We start from the raw sequence: 4,764 nt of genomic DNA, 5'->3' as shown, positions 1-4,764 counted from the left end.
ACCTATAATGATCTAATCAAACTAAAGTCACAAATTTGTTTCAGGCTTTTTTCATTACTGCAGGACATGTTAACACTGCACTTGACTGAGTTTCTTGCACAGTGGCTTTGATGATGAAATATACAGACCCTACTGGTGACTGATCAGTGGAGCTCAGATGTGACTATTCTGATTTATTAAGATTAATTATTGTCTCTGAACTGGTCTCATACAAGGAAGCCCTAATGACTGCCCCTCCATCAAATATCTCAATAGACATTCCATAGAAACAAAGTACTAGTTAAATGTTACTTAGGTCTTTGAAGGTTAAAAAAGTGTTCTATTCAAACCTTTTTTAAGCTTCACTAACATGTCAGTGCTTTGTTCACTCTCTTTCCCTTAGAGTAGCTCAGTATGACTCCACTTTTGAATTTCTAACTGGGGCTTGGAATGAAAGTACAGACATAATGACCTACTTTGTATATCAAAAAAGAATAGTGACTTTTTATATGCTCTGAAATACTTTATTTCCTCCTTTTGACCACTCCCATTCTTATAATCTTAGAATTATTTAAAAAGGAAATAAAATGACAGTCCTGATTGCTTAGGTAGTAAAAACTTCAATAAAAATGTTAGGAATTCCAGTCCACAATGGAAGAGATTCTCATTTGGTCAACTCTGCCAAATTCATGTAACCTTACCAAATTCAAGAATTATTCATGAACACCTGTGCTCAAAAATGTCCTAACTGCTAACAGAATATGTAAAGAAGAAAGAAATTAGTATCTGTTCTGAAGTATCATATCAAACTCGAACAAAACAAGACAGGCATACAGACAACAAGAGAAGGTTAAATGTAATCAGGATTGTGTGGTAGAGATATTAGATGTCATGAAACTTTAAAAATATAAAGAATGCTCAAATAACTAATCAGATTCCATGGTGGTTAATGGGAAAATCTGGCCTACGGATCTATTTTGTTTAGTAAGAAGAGTGTTGTCTATTTGTTTAGTTTTATTTATCTCATTGATTGTTATCTTTTTCACTTTTGGAAGTTTTCTAATCTATGTAAGTTCTAATGATAAAAAGATTGATCCCCTGTACTCTTTACCAAATTTCACCAAATGTTAACATTTAGTCTCATTAGCCTGCATGGGCTCACATACATTCATTCTCTCTCTCTCACTCTCTGTCTCTCCTCTCATTATTTGAAATCAAGTGAGAGACAATGAATATTTGACCCAAAATGCTATAGCATCTCATAGGAACAAAGTCATCCTTTTATTCTTTGACAAAATGATGCAAAATTTTTAAATTTAAATAATTTAACTCTGTATACTATTATTATTTCATGTAAACCAGGAATTCTATTATTGCTAATATTTTCTTTTATGGAAAATTTTTATAATCAAATATCCAATCTAAAATCATGGATTGCATTTAGCTGTCATGTCTTCATGACAAAACCAGAATGAGATGTCACCTCATATTTGCTAGAATGGCTACTATCAAAAAAATCAAAAGATAAGAAGTGTTGACGAGGATGTGAAGAAAAACGAAACTTTGTACACAGTTGGCGTAAATGTGAATTTGTACAGCCATTATGGAGGTTCCTCAAGAAATTAAATGTAAGACTACCATATGTTCCACAAATACCACTTCTGGGTATATATCCAAAGGAAATGAAATTCTATCTTGAAAACCTAATCCAATCTTGAAGATACATTTACACTACCAAATTCAAGGAAGCATTAATTCACAATAACTGATATAAGAACAACTCAAGTGTCTGTTGATGGATGAAAGAATAAGGAAAATTTTATATATATTCATATATATAAATAATATTTTCTTTATCCATTCATCTATCAACACACATTCCATATATATATATATATATATATATATATATATATATATATATAATGGAATATATTTCAGCCTTAAAAATTAGAATATCCTGACATTTGCAACAACATGGATGAACCTGGGAGGCATTATGCTACATGAAATAAGCAAGACACAGAAAGACAAATACTATGCGATATCACTTATATTTGGAATCTAAAATAGTTGAACTCATAAAAACAGAGTAAAACTGTGGTTACTGGGTATTGGAGTAGGAGGGAAGCAGGAGATTTGGTCAAAGGGAACAAAGTTTGAGTTTTAAGATTCATAACTTTGGGCCTGGCATGGTGGTTCACGCCTGTAACCCAAGCACTTTGGAGGCCAAGGCAGGTTGATCACCTGAGGTCGGGAGTTCAAGACCAGCCTGAGCAACATGGTGAAACCCTGTCTTTAAAAAAAAAATTTAGAGGGGAAGATGGCGGCTGCTCCTTTGGAGGAGCGGGATTGAGAGGAACGGAGAGGGGAGACCAAACAGAAGAGACATTCCGGGCTCTGAAGACTCACACTGCACTGGCCATTAGGAGCTCTGCTCTACGCCAGATGTATCCTAGAAGGAAAACATCATCATGGCTACAGAAATTGGTTCTCCTCCTCGTTTTTTCCATGTGCCAAGGTTCCAACACCAGGCACCTCGACAGCTGTTTTATAAGTGACCTGATTTTGCACAACAACAAGCAATGCAACATCTTACCTTTGATGGAAAATGAATGAGAAAAGCTGTAAACCGAAAAACCATAGACTACAATCCATCTGTAATTAAGTATTTGGAGAACAGAATATGGCAAAGAGACCAGAGAGATATGTGGGCAATTCAGCCTGATGCAGGTTATTACAATGATCTGGTCCCACCTATAGGAATGTTGAATAATCCTATGAATGCAGTAACAACAAAATTTGTTTGGACATCAACAAATAAAGTGTCTGGTATTTGTTGTTAGGTAGACCCCAGAAGGAAGACGCTTGGTCCCTGGAGCTTCTAGTGGGGAGTTCACCTTGTGGAATGGACTTACTTTTAATTTTGAAACAATATTACAGGCTCACGACAGCCCTGTGAGGGCCATGACGTGGTCAGATAATGACATGTGGATGTTGACAGCAGACCACGGAGGATATGTGAAATATTGGCAGTCGAACATGAACAACGTCAAGATGTTCCAGGCACATAAGGAGGCGATTAGAGAGACCAGTTTCTCACCCACGGATAATAAATTTGCTACATGCTCTGATGACGGCACTGTTAGAATCTGGGACTTTCTTCGTTGTCATGAGGAAAGAATTCTCCAAGGGCATGGTGCTGATGTGAAGTGTGTAGACTGGCATCCAACCAAAGGGTTAGTTGTTTCAGGAAGTAAAGATAGTCAACAGCCAATCAAGTTCTGGGATCCCAAGACTGGGCAGAGTCTTGCAACACTTCATGCCCATAAAAACACAGTAATGGAAGTGAAATTAAATCTCAATGGCAATTGGCTGCTCACAGCATCACGTGACCATCTCTGTAAACTTTTTGATATCAGAAACCTAAAAGAAGAGCTTCAAGTCTTCCGAGGTCATAAGAAAGAAGCCACAGCTATGGCCTGGCATCCTGTTCATGAAGGACATTTTGCCAGTGGAGGATCTGATGGTTCTTTGTTATTCTGGCATGTTGGGGTAGAGAAGGAAGTGGGTGGGGTGGAGATGGCCCATGAAGGGATGATCTTGAGTCTGGCTTGGCATCCTCTTGGGCATATTCTCTGCTCAGGCTCCAATGACCATACTAGCAAATTCTGGACTTGAAATTGACCAGGTGATAAAATGAGAGATCGATACAATCTAAACCTTTTACCTGGAATGTCTGAAGATGGAGTAGAATATGATGACCTTGAACCTAATAGCCTGGCAGTAATTCCAGGAATGGGAATACCAGAACAACTAAAATTAGCAATGGAACAAGAACAGATGGGGAAAGATGAATCAAATGAAATTGAAATGACAATTCCAGGTTTAGATTGGGGAATGGAGGAAGTGATGCAAAAGGACCAGATAAAAGTACCTCGGAAGAAAGTTCCTTATGCAAAACCCATTCCTGCTCAGTTCCAGCAGGCTTGGATGCAAAATAAAGCTCCAATTCCTGCTCCAAATGAGGTGCTGAATGACAGAAAAGAAGAAATTAAATTGGAAGAGAAGAAAAAAAACACAAGCAGAAATTGAACAAGAAATGGCTATATTACAGTATACTAATCCACAACTTCTGGAGCAACTTAAAATTGAAAGACTTGCTCAGAAACAGTTCAAGCAAATTCAGCCTCCTCCCTCATCTGGCACCCCTCTCCTCGGACCCCAGCCTTTTCAAGAACAAGGTCCAATGTCTTAGATTCCTCAAGGTTTTCAACAGCCCCACCCATCTCAGCAGATGCCAATGAACATGGCTCAAATGGGGCCTCCAGGTCCACAGGGACAGTTTAGGTCTCCTGGACCTCAGGGACAAACTGGACCACAAGGTCCTCCACTGCATCAGGGAGGTGGGGGGCCACAAGGATTCATGGGACCACAGAGACCTCAGGGCCCACCCCAGGGGTTGCCATGGCCTCAGGACATGCATGGGCCCCAAGGAATGCAGAGGCATCCTGGACCTCATGGCCCTTTGGGACCTCAAGGGCCACCTGGACCACAAGCTAGTTCTGGTCCTTAAGGTCATATGGGTCCTCAGGGTCCGCCTAGCCCACAGGGTCACATAGGCCCCCAAGGTCCGCCTGGTCCCCAGGGTCACTTGGGCCCACAGGGGCCTCCTGGCACTCAAGGTCTGCAGGGACCGCCTGGTCCCAGAGGAATGCAGCGATCTCCTCATCCTCATGGGATCCAAGGCGGGCCAGGGTCTCAAGGGATCCAAGGTCCTGTGTC

At 40.1% G+C, this 4,764-nt stretch overlaps 1 pseudogene; it reads left to right on the top strand.

The window, feature by feature from the left end:
• The first annotated feature begins 2,312 nt into the window (after nucleotides 1-2,312).
• On the top strand, nucleotides 2,313-4,341 carry LOC105721600 (pre-mRNA 3' end processing protein WDR33-like; annotated as a pseudogene).
• Nucleotides 4,342-4,764: the final 423 nt, after the last annotated feature.

This window comes from Aotus nancymaae, unplaced genomic scaffold, assembly GCF_030222135.1.
Source record: "Aotus nancymaae isolate 86718 unplaced genomic scaffold, 86718_ANA_hifiasm-v0.15.2.pri h1tg000004l, whole genome shotgun sequence".
In the NCBI taxonomy this organism is placed as follows: domain Eukaryota; kingdom Metazoa; phylum Chordata; class Mammalia; order Primates; family Aotidae; genus Aotus; species Aotus nancymaae.
Note: the sequence above shows the minus strand (reverse complement) of the source record. Positions and strands in the feature narration are given on the sequence as shown.